This window comes from Martes martes (genome assembly GCF_963455335.1).
Source record: "Martes martes genome assembly, chromosome: 10".
Taxonomy (NCBI): domain Eukaryota; kingdom Metazoa; phylum Chordata; class Mammalia; order Carnivora; family Mustelidae; genus Martes; species Martes martes.
Window position 1 is genome coordinate 108,775,392 of NC_137898.1, and position 12,618 is coordinate 108,788,009.

The following is a 12,618-nucleotide window of genomic DNA, read 5'->3' on the forward strand; positions in this document are numbered from 1 at the left end:
AGTCCCGCCAGGAAGGGCTTCCCGCCGGGCTCCCCGTAGGAAGCCCACCCTCGCGCGTCCCCACCCCGCTCCGCGACCCCCGGCGACGCGGCGTGCGGCGGTCCGGAGCGAGCGCGGGGGGCGGGGCGCGGGCGGCCCTCACGGCGGCGGCGGCGGCGGCGGCGGCGTTGGCGCTCAGGCCGCGGCGCGAGGCCGGCCGGCCGGCAGGGGGAGGCGGGGGGCGCGGGGCAGCCCCGCCTTTCCCCCCGAGGAGCCGCCGGGCGGCCATATTGCGGAGCTGTCTGCGGCGGTGGCGGCGCCTCTCGTCTCCGGCGGCCCAGCGCTTCCCACCGCCGCCTCTCCCTCCCTGCCGCCGCCGCGACGCCCGGCGCCGCCGCGCCGCGCCCCAGCCGCGCTCGGGGCGGGAAGGAGCCGCTCGCTCTCAGGGTAAGCCGCCGGCGCCCTCCCTTCCCCCACCCCTGTTCCCCAGGCGGCGCCGGAGACGCTGAGGTGGCGGCGAGAAGTTGCGGGGCCCGCGCTGCCCGGCCGCCGCACCGCGAGGGCCTCGCGCGTCTCTCTGTTCGCGCCCCGCCGGCCGCGGCGCCGCCGCTCTAACGGCCCGGCGGGCCAGGCCGAACCCCGAGAGCGGCGGGGCGCGGCCCGAAGCAGCCGCCGCGCGTTGCTGCTCCGCTCGGGCGCGCGGGCCGCCCTCGGGGTGGGCCCTGGACCCCCCCCAGCCCCGCGGGAGCCGCGGCTTCCCGCCGCCTGGGCGCGGCCCCAGCGCGGCCTGGCCGGTCCCTTCAGGGGACTCTGAAAATCCAGCCAGCGCGGGTAGCATTACGTTTTGCAGTGTAGGGGAGGGGGGATTTATTAGAACTTCTTCCCCAGCCCACCGCCCCCCCCCCCCCGGCCTCCAGTTTGAAAGTAAGGGTGTTGAATTACTAGAGAGCGTGCGTTCTCCCTAGTGGCAAGAGGGATGTTGCATTCCGGGGTTTGGGGCGCGGAGCGGCTCCCGGCACCCGCACCCGCACCCGCGAGCGCAGGCCCGCCGCTCCCGGCCGGCCCGCCAGCTCTACCTGCTGCTGCTGGGGCTGCGGCGGCCTCGGAGCCGCGGAACTTGGCCCGGCCTGCGGGCGGCCCGGCGTGGTGTCTCAGACTCCACCACCCAAGTTGAGGACCTTACGGTTGCCCCCTCCCGGGAAGGCTTCTCAACTTCGTTTCCGGGCTCACTCCGAAAGAGGGGCGCTCCGTTATTTCAGTTTCAGTAAAGCGCTTCGCTTCCTATACAGGTATGGCAGGATTCTTCAGCCGTTCCCAATATTTGGTTATTTCCCCTCCCCACCCCACCCCCCTTTAAGGAGTGGTGGTGATTAATGAGATCGGAAATGTGAAGTCAGTTTCACCAGAGATAAATTTAAAAATAGAGTTGAGAATGTGTAGAGGACGTTTTAATCAGTCCTGTGGCACTAAGGCTGGCATGATGCAAATGTAAAAGTCGACGCTAATAAGGGTTTATTTGATACAGGAGTAGTTGGACATCCACATTGCAATCTATTGTTTACGAAGCATACATTTTTTAGAACACTAAATACTCTTTTATATTTCAGACGGAGCTCTGAATGAACAATTGTCCCGTTCATTTGGCTGGGTAAATAAATAATGGCCTAATCCATTGGCCAAAACAGCATTATTAGATTTGAGAAGAGATTAATATTCGGGATTGCACTTTTTTTTTAAATTTTCAGAACTCCAGTGCTTTCACCAGTGTGTTTTATCTTTCAGAGACTAATATGATGAAAATGTGACAAATGACAAAGGGTAGAACACTCCTTTTGAAGTTAATAATAATGCTTTAAAAAAGGATTGTACTGACTTTATTTCTTTGCTTAATCACTTTTTTATGTAGGATGGAATTTAACAAGCAGTTGATATATTATTATTAAGGAATGAATAGATATGCATTGCAGTTCTTTACAGTTTTATTTCAATGAGGCAAAATTTGATTATGGCATTTAGAAATGTTAAATTCTTGCTCTTGTGGATTATACATTGTTTTGTTCATGCCTGTAGCCCTACACATGGAAGAGTGTGTAGGAGAGACTCAGAAATATTTGTAGAAAAAGATAATTAATTTTGGTGTGGGTAAAGTATGTTGAGTCTGTCCTTTGTTTTAGACATTGTCATTACTTAACTGGAACTTAAACTGATTATTCTTTTTCCTTTGGTGGTAAGAGATGACAGGCTTTGCTCTTCTCTTGCTGTCAGTAGTCTCAGGGAGGGGAGCAAGGGTTGTTTCTTGTTGATTGCTTTACCATTGCGAAGAGCAGAATTGGATCTTATTCACTTTTATCTTTGGCAGTTTGTTGAAATGAAGTGTTTATATATTTTTATTTTAATTTCAGTTCTTAATCTTTTAATATAATTTGTGTAGAATCTAATAAGATTCTCCAATGTGGAGTGACAGTGGGAGTCTTGTTTTTCTCATCCATTTTTAATTTAATGCATTTTAACTTAGGCCATTTAAAAATGGCAGATTTTAACCAATGTTTCCCAAAGACCAAAGCCTTAAAAAAAATGTGTCCTATGAAGATTGTGAGGACGGAGAGACTGAGTTGTGCCAGTGGAGCATACCTGATAGGGTAAAACTAACATAATTTTATGCTACTTCTGTGAATCTGGGAACTCAAGGAAGTCACCCCGTCTTGGATGGGTTGCGCCTCCAGCAGACCAAAAGCTAATGGACACTTCATAACTACCCTGATAGTACCCTTGGGGTGATGAACTCAGGGGACCTGGGTTGAGTTGCTGTGGACTCCCCTCTTACAAGGTTATTTTAGGCCTCGCAGTGTTCTTACTGATGGCTGAGGTTCTTCGGGATCGTCCCTTATTTTTGCAATCAGTGAAGCTTACCTCTTCCATGATCGAAGTTTCCAGTCTGACCAGAGATTCCTTAGTTTCTAGCTTCTTTCACAGAATCCTGCTTTTCTTACTTATTTTAGTTCTTGGTATATTTCTTTATTTTAACTTCTGCTGTACTTAAATATTAAACCATTTTTAAAGACTATACAAGTAATATACTTTATGACAAACTTTAAAAATCTAGAAAGATGTAAAGGGAAAATAAAGTCTCTTCTCTCCCCAGAACCCCCCCACCTGTTTTCCATTGTGTTTAAGTGATTAATTGATATTAGCACTTCCTTCTGTAGGGAAAATGACGATACTTACGCAAGGATGAACCTATACTTTTTATCTCATATTTCTGATCTTTAAAGTCTATAAAAACAAGGTTATTTTGTAACAAACTTTGAAAGGGTATTTGTTTATTACTGTGTTAAACATTAATGTTTCTCAAGTTCTTATCAGTTGAATGAAATCACACAATGGGATTTCCTATATGAAATCACACAGTGTGATTTCCTATAATCTCAAAATGTGTTTACGTGCTTGTGCAAATTTTCTTGCTTAATGATTGAAGGTAAAGTTCATTTTTTGTTTTCTCTCTAGAGTATGGCATATGATTGGTAGTGGAAAGTGGTGTCTTAAAAATACGTGTCTTTGTATTGGCAACTGTTTGGGAAGGAAATATAGTCCATAGGATTTACTTCTTTCCTCGTTCCTTTTAATACTGAACTCTAGCATCAGCTTCCTGGAAAAGAAGGGTTCGGTCAGGTTACGAGTTCTATAGTTTTTTTCTTTGAATAACTAGTATAGAAATAGTTGCAGATTTACTAATTTAAAATACTTAGTTTTATTCAGTAGGTAGATGTTATAAATTTGTATATGCATGTTTTGTATTTTTTTTTTTTGGTCATAATATGTATTACTCGCTCTATAACTGAATTCTAAATTGCATTTTGCAGATGTTATATTTACAGTAAGGTAATGACTTTTTTTTTTTTTTTTTTTACATCACTCTAATGTATTTGAGTAGAATGCTCAAGGCCTGCTGGGTTACTTTTCTACCTAATTTATATACATTTGAAATAAACTGTTTTTGAGTTTTAGTCAGGTTGATTTGTTTGAGAAAGATACTGTCTTTGCTGTTAGGCATTTAAAGGAGAGATCAACGAACTAGTTGGCAGGCCACATCTGGCCTGCTTTCCTGATTTTGTAAATGAAGTTTTATTGGAACACAGAAATCCCATTTGGTTACACATTATATATGACTGCTTTTGTGAGCTGTATCGTCAGAGGCCATATATTTTGCAAAACCTAAAGATTTCATTCTCTGGCCCTTTACAGAAAAAGTTTGCCAACCACTGATTCAGAGGAAAAAAACCTTGTTGAAGGAATGTCTTAGGTACAGTATCGAAGAAGGAGGTAGCACATTGTTTTGTTTTCTCCCCGTGATTATAGAATTTGTAAAATTACAAAATTTTAGTATCAGTAAGTGTAACAGATAGTTTTTTCTGAGTTGTAGGTAGTCTCTATGGGCTTTCAGGACCTTAAATATTTCTTTAATTTGTGGAAAGTTGAAGTTAAATAAGACTGGCTGCAATGAAACTGTGAAGTGAGCAATCTTTTTTCAAGGATTTCTGTCACGTAAGATACTTTGGCCTCAATAATAGAAAATTCTCAACCTGGCTTAAATACTGAGGAAATGTATGATCTTATATAATAAAGTCTGGAGGCTCAAGAATAGCTCAGTAATGACGTCAAGGACTCCTCTTTACAGTTCTCTGCTCTGTGGTCTTCCCCCTTACCTTTATAGTAAGACCGTTTTCTCTTGTTACAATCTGGCTCAGCAGGACTCGCATGCCGTCCAAACTGCAGTGCTCAGAGGAATGAGAAGGACTCTCCTTTTCAGAAGCCTCCCAGCAGATGTCTTCTTAGTCGCATATGCTGGGATTGGGATATATTCCATACCTAGCTAGTCACTGGTCAGAGTAATGGGATTGCCCTTTCTTTTTTTTTTTTAAAGATTTTATTTATTTATTTGACAGAGAGATCACAAGTAGGCAGAGAGGCAGGCAGAGAGAGAGGAGGAAGCAGGCTTCCCGCTGAGCAGAGAGCCCTATGCGGGGGGGGGGGGGGGGGGGGGGGCGGGGGCGGCCAATCCCAGGACCCTGAGATCACTACCTGAGCCGAAGGCAGAGGCTTTAACCCACTGAGCCACCCAGGCGCCCCTTGGGATTGCCCTTTCTTATGATTCTCCTCCTACTAGATTGTTTTCCTTATTCATATACCAAGTGTTTTGAATTCTTTCTTACCCTCACCCAAAATCACATCCAATACTGATCTGTTGTACATAATCTGGCATGAATATGTGAGTTCCTATCTTCTTGGGTACTAAATTTATTTAAATTAAAAAATGAAAAGCATTGATTTCTGCTAAAATACTTCGAAGGCAGGGGTTGACAAACTGGCCTGTTAGCCAAATGCAGCCTATTCCATGTTTATAAATAAAGTTTTATTTGAACACATAGTAGTACATTTGTTTACATATTATCTATGGCTGCTTTCATGCTACAACAGCAGAGTCGTTGCAGCAGAGACCATATGGCCTAGGAAAACCTAAGAAATTTATTTACTTGCCCCTCCCTTTTTAAAAGATTTTATTTATTTATTTGAGAGACAGAGCAGAGAGCGAGCACCAGCAGGGGGAGCAGCAGAGGGAGAGGGAGAAGCAGGTTCCCTGTGAGCAAAGGAGCCTGATGTGGGGCTTGATTCCAGAACTGAGATCATCAGCTGAGCTTGAAGGCAAATGCTTATGAGACTGAGCCACCCAGGTACCCCTTTACCTGGCCCTTTAGGGAAAAAGTTTGCCGACTTTAAGATAACAAAGGTACAAAAAAAAAAAATAACAAAGGTACATATATACTGATGTGCCAAATACTCTTTGTATTTGGGGAGTAAGATATTGAGAACTTCACACTAATGGTAATATAGATGTGCTGTACTATAAAGTGTGGTAACTGCCTAAATGCTCTTGTATGTAGGAACAGGAGTTCATATTTAGTGCATCAGTGTTCTAAGCAGAGTCCTCTGGGATGTGAGATTTGAGTGTTGTTTCCTACTTTATTTTTAAAACTTTCCTATTGTTTGTGTACGTTAACTTTCAATAAGTTGAGTAGGTGTTGTTTATAACCAAAAATCCTGGCTAGTGTATGGAATGAGGCGGGCACATGAGTGCAACAGATAAAAGGGAGAATGGGGGGTACAGGAAATGTCAGCCATGCTTAATTGAATCTGCAACCGTTTGGCTTTTACTGAGTGTGTGGGGCAGATTAAACTTTGTTGGCCATCATCAGGACTCCTGATATTTAAGACATTTGTAGACTCTAGACTTAGAGAAACTATAAAATTTGAGTTTGGTTATTCGGCAAAGTTGGTGTATAGGTACCCGAAGAGCTTGTTACCTTCATCTAATCAACAACCAGCATGGTAATTTTAGTTACCATTAAAAATGTCAAATTATCTGGCCTTTAATTTGATAAGGGTCTTGAATAGAGATGATAGAATCCTGAACTTGGGAGACCTAGTTGGGAGGAGTTTTTTTCTCCCCATGTTCATATTTGCTGTCTCTTGTAGTGTGTTGCTTATTAATATTGCTTGGTCATCTTATAGCGTAAATGAGAGGAAAATATTGCCCTTGACAATAATCAACAGCAAAAGACAATTGAATATTATATGTAAACTTATTTCAGCAAAATCCCCAATGAACTTTTGAGGCCCTACTGTGAGCCCGGTAGCATTCCAGTTTCTAAAAGGGTGATTTGAATATCTTGAAAATTAGAAGCTTAATGATAGAACTACCATATAGCCTTATTGACTGCATGAGAGAGTTTTGTACAATTTAAGAGATATTTAAGAAACATAATTACTTTATTCTGTCTTGAAAATAAGCTGCTTTAAAGTCCAGTGTTTGGAAACCTATAAAGCGTAGAATTACATGTGAGAATTCAGATCATTTTGGAACTTTGCTTCTTTCCTGCTGCAGAGGTGACTTACACGAATCTGTTTTTACATCTTTAAAGACTTACTATATTAGTTTTTGGTGTTTTCATAAGTGTTAAATGAAGTACTTGGACTGGATTTAGCTTTCTTAGCTTTTAGCGTTTAAAATTTATCAATGCAAATGGTAATGTATTGTTTTTCTACCCACCTTGGGAACAATATAGATAAGGTGTTCCTTTGAATTTACAGATTTCTTTTAGAAGAGAATCTGAATTCAGTGTGAAGCCTTTTTTTTGTTTGTTTTAAGATTTTATTTATTTATTTGACAGCGAGATCACAAGTAGGCAGAGAGGCAGGCAGAGAGAGAGGAGGAAGCAGGCTTCCCGCTGAGCAGAGAGCCCTATGCGGGGGGGGGGGGGGGGGGGGGGGCCCAATCCCAGGACCCTGAGATCACGACCTGAGCCGAAGGCAGAGGCTTTAACCCACTGAGCCACCCAGACGCCCCGAAGCTTTTGTTTTTAATACTGCAATTCTGCTTTATATTTTAAGTTTTAGAAATTTGCTTTGCATTTCAAGTAGCATGTAAAAATTGCTCAAAAAGATTGAACATTTCATTTCCTTGAAAATATCTTTGAATAAAAATCACTTTCTATATAAGCAAGTAGTTGATACCTTATTTGGAACTGCATATCACCCTTACAGGAAACCCATTTAGAGAGGTGATTATACCAGTATTATTTTTTAAGTCGGCTCCTTGCTGGGTGTGGGCTTGAATTCACAACCCTGAGATCAAGACCTGAGCTGAGGTCTAGAGTTGGACACTTAACCGAGTGAGCCACCCAGGCGCCCTGTGATTATACCAATATTAACCTGTACTTATAATGTCTTTAGAGGTAGTCTTTTGACCTGAAAACAACAGAAGAATGAGCTTTAGCTTTTTGAAAAGCACTTAAAATTGTTTGAGATGAGCTTAGCTAGAATGAGGTCAGAAAAAAGGCAGAATAGGAAAGCCAGAAGAGCCCCAGGACTAGGGTTTAAAAGGACCTCTGATGGCTAACTAGCTTTATTACTTTGGGCAGGTCACTTATCTGAATCTTAAATTCCTTATTAAAAGAATGAGGGATTGTGGTATGTACCTATCTTGGGCAGAGGGAAGAGAGTAGTTATTATGAAGATTAGGTAATAGATGTAAAAGTGGCTGGAGAGCGAGTATTCTACAGATACTTTCTTCATTCACGAGCCTTCGCCTTGGTTTTGCCCTTCATTTGCATAATGGAGCTAAAATTTTTTTTGCCCTTTTTGCTTCACTTCAGGAATGACATGGCATTATGTAGCTACAGGTGCATTAATATTGCAATTAAATTCAGTATTAACACTGAGCTGAAAATACGATATAGTTCTGTGTATAGTAGAGGTTTTAAGCCTGTGTCTGTGAACTTGGATAGGGAAAAAAGTTGCATCTTTTTTTTTTAATTTTTTAATTTAATTTAATTTTTTTTTAAAGATTTTATTTATTTATTTGAGAGAGAATGAGTGAGAGAGAGCATGAGAGAGGAGAAGGTCAGAGGGAGAAGCAGACTCCCCAAGGAGCCGTGAGCCCGATGCGGGACTCGATCCTGGAAGTCCGGAATCATGACCTGAGCCAAAGGCAGTCGCTCAACCGACTGAGCCACCCAGGCACCCAAGTTGCATCTTTTTAACATGTTTTCTTCTGTTACTAGTGTGGGGAACTGGTAGTATTAGCTGTACTACCAATAGAAATTGTAGATATTTTCATAGTCTGTTACTGTTAGAGAAATAAACTCATCATTACTTAGACGTTTAATCATTAGATCCACTTGTAAATACTTTTAAAGATTAATTAAGCACAGATATTACTGTGTCATAAATTTGTGATTTTAATATTTCAATAATTGCATTCCAATATAATTGGAATTATGCAATGTTAATGTATTTTATTTTGCACATTTTAAAATGCTTTTCTAGGAAAGGCTTCACAAGCTTCACCCAAAGGGCCCGTGCAGGGGAAAAGTGATTAAGAACTTTTTTATTGTAGATGTTGTTATTGTGTTGGTTTGACTGCCAGAGTTACCTTATTAATTTAGTTTATATTTCTCTTTGTCACACTGCTTCCTAATTCCCCAGTAAATTGGCAAAGGAACTCTTTTGTACCTTTTTGGTCTGTGGAGAAATCAGAGTTGGTTCAGAGATTGCTTCTGTGTCTCAAAAGACAGGAAAAAATTTATAGTTAGGCATGGAGGAAAAGGAGACCTTAAGAGTACAATTAGGCAGTGTGGTATAAATTATTGAAGCTTCAGTGTAGGCCAGTATGGATTAGACTTAACACCTGTTTTACCACCTGGCAGGTGGGAAGAGTCTGTTGTGCCACCGACTTAACAGAGCTCAGGGTGTTTAGCATGAGGCTGTTTTTCCATTGTTTGCGGTAGAGAAGAGGTTTTAGGGTCACCCTCAGAGTTAAAGGACAAAGAAGAGAATGTTTCATATAAATGCTTTATCTGTAAACATTGTATTTATTTTTTAAGATTTTAATTTATTTATTTGACAGAGAGTACAAGCAGGGGGAGCGGCTGGAACAGGGAAAAGCAGGCTCCCTCTGAGCCAAGAGCCAGATGTGGGGCTCCATCTGAGGACCCTGGGATTGTGACCTAAGTGGAAGGCAGATGCTTGACCAACAGAGCCACCCAGGCACCCCTAAACATTGTGTTTAGAGTACATAACCATACAGTTAATTTTCTGGCAGTGGGAGATGTGTATGCTCGTAGCATCTTTTAAAACTACTTGTTGAGTATGTCTTTGCCATGATTGTGCTTCCTTGCTTCTGGGGGAGTCAGTATGGCAGAGAGGTGTAGGGTAAGACCACTTTAAAAAATTTAGGAAGAGTAGGGAGGAGGAAGTAAATTTTTTCTCAGTAATTATGTATTATGAGAGCAGGTACGAGAAGAGTTGATATACAATGGTTTAGGTGATTATTATCTTTTTTTTAGAAAAGAAAGAAAGGAAGACTCTGAAAGATAGTGATTTCAAGATGAATCAGTTAGAGATGGAAACCAAGGACATGTATCTCGGTTGTCTTGGTATCTTAGCTTTTTATGTGACATTTTATTAAATTGTCCATTCTGGTACTAACAAATGCTAGTTTCAGGAAGAAAGAAGAACATACTAATGCAATCATGCAAGGATTAGAAATGTATTACTGAGGTTAAATATTATATTAGTATTAAGTGTTATATATTTTTCAGTAATAACAATACATATTTACATATACATATACATAATACACATACATACTAAAATATATATTTTTCAGTAATAACTAAAAACAGCATCCTAAAAAAACTTAAGGTGGGATTCTTATATATGTCATATAAGCTCGTAAACTGAGATATAACCAATTTAGAAAATAAGACCCTGATTATTAAGTGGCCAGTTCTGTATATCAAGATATTTGTAAGGATACCTGCATTTTACATAATTAAAATGAATGGTTACATAATCACTTATCCTAATGTAAATGTTGACACAATTTATCATAATACACAGAAAACCTGTAATAGTACATCATGTTATCAGAGTTTCAACATTGTAATTTTAATCATTGGCTTTCATAATGAGTACTGCTGAGAATATCTTGCTACAGATTACTTTCTTTTGTATTTCTTTATTTCTTTGGGGTATATTCCAGAAGGAGAAGTTCCTTTTCAGAAAAAAATTGAGCTTCTGTTAATATTAACAGCTTATTTCTCAGAAATACTGAGCCAGTTTATAGTGCTACCAGCAGTATTTATCTACTCGTTTAGCAATACTGCTTCATCAGCATTGGAATGGGTAATTAATAATTATTTTGCTGGTTTAATGAGATATAATCAGTAATACCTTAAAGCCATTTTGATTTGCGATTTTAATCAGCACAGTTGTGCGTTTATTTTGTAAAGAGTTTGTAGAGAGTTTGTGTTTTAAACATTTACTGAGTGGGGTCTGAGTGATATCTTTATATATATTTAATTATTTACTTTCCTTAGTAACTTTTTGTAATGACTGTTGGATATTTTTCTATTCCATTACTTTTATTTTGATATTTATTTTGTTCTATGGGTCTAAGGATTTTAAATAAAAGATATTAATCTGTTTTCATCATAATGTATATATCTTAGTCATTATTTTCCTCAAAAATTTGAATTTTTAAATTCTCTTTTTGAAAAAAGATTCATCTACTTAGATTTTATTAAATATTATGGTGAACTCTTTTAGGTCTGACTTCAGCTTATTGGAATAATTTTGTTCTTTCATTTTAAAGAAAGTGTTTTTCTTATTACAAAAGCTCTACTTTTTCATTTTAGAAATTTACAGATTCATGTTAATTCATAGAGACTTGATATTTTGGGGTATAATCATACTAGTCTTTACATTAATACTTTAAAAAAAGAAATGTGATGATACTGTATGTGTGGTTTTATAACCTGCCTTTTTAATAGTTTGTGGGTATGTTGCCATGTCATTTAATATTTTTCTGTAACATTTTGATGGGCTGCATTGAAGTCTAGCAGAACCTATAGGTATACCATGGTTCACTTAACTAATATCTCAGTATTATATACACTTGTATAAATAACACTGTAACTAGAATCTTTGCAGCTCTATCATTGTACACATTTATTATTTTCTTTGGGTAAATTTCCACGAGTACTTTTTAAATATCAAATAGGGGAAGACAGGTGAGTATGTAGTAGACCTCTGGATTCTAGGATAGGTGTCAAAAGACTGTTTGGCCAGTAATTACCCACGTGACTGAGAACAAGAAATCTTCATGCAGTCGTCCTTGTTTCTTAACTATAAAATAGCCATAATGTGACCTGTCTGGTCTTCTCGGATTTTTGTTAGTAGAGAATTAATGTATAAGAGCACACAACTGTGGAGTCTTCTCTAAGTACAGGGCATTGTTGCTCAGTTGGTTAAGTGTCTACCTTCGGCTCAGGTCATGGTCCCAGGGTCGTGAGATCCAGGCCTGCTCTAGCTCCATGCTTAGCAAGGAGCCTGCTTCTCCCTCCCCCATGCCCCCTGCTTGTGCTCACTGAAACTCTCTCTCTCTGTCAAATAAATGAAATCTTTAAAAACAGATCAAAACAAGGTAGAGATTAACCTGATTTTTCAGAGAGAAGCAGTGGTCTGAAAACACGAGTTTTTAGATATCCACCACATCCTTATTGGTGAAGGCTTTTGTTAGCCCCCCCTCCCAACTCCCCACAGTTCATACAGTCGGTTTAGGTTTGTTGGAGATTTTTTTTTTTTTTTTTTTTTGGACACACAGATCACAAGCAGGCAGAGAGGCAGGCAGAGAGAGAGAGGGTAAGCCAACTCCCTGCTGAGCAGAGATCCCAATTCGGGGCTCGATCCCAGGACCCTGAGACCATGACCTGGGCTGAAGGCAGAGACTTAACCCACTGAGCCTCCCAGGCGCCCCAGGTTTGTTGGAGATTTTAAAAGCTTAGTTCACTTGTGTAAAAACCTGGTTTTGTGTGTGTTGGCCTATGATACCTTTATTCTTTTTTTTTTTTTTAAAGATTTTATTTATTTATTTGACAGAGATTATAAGTAGGCAGAGAGGCAGGCAGAGAGAGAGGAGGAAGCAGGCTTCCCGCTGAGCAGAGAGCCCGACGCGGGGCTCGATCCCAGAATTCTGGGATCATGACCTGAGCCGAAGGCAGTGGCTTAACCCACTGAGCC

At 40.7% G+C, this 12,618-nt stretch overlaps 1 protein-coding gene across 2 annotated transcripts in view; it reads left to right on the forward strand.

The window, feature by feature from the left end:
- The first annotated feature begins 205 nt into the window (after window positions 1–205).
- RDX (radixin) overlaps window positions 206–12,618 on the forward strand; it is a 90,450-nt gene continuing 78,037 nt past the window's right edge. Inside the window, exon 1 of one of the 2 annotated variants that reach the window (XM_080815177.1) lies at window positions 206–426. The gene's annotated coding sequence lies outside the window, so the exon portion shown is untranslated. The remainder of the gene's footprint in view (window positions 427–12,618) is intronic. The other variant, XM_080815176.1, reaches the window with a different exon arrangement.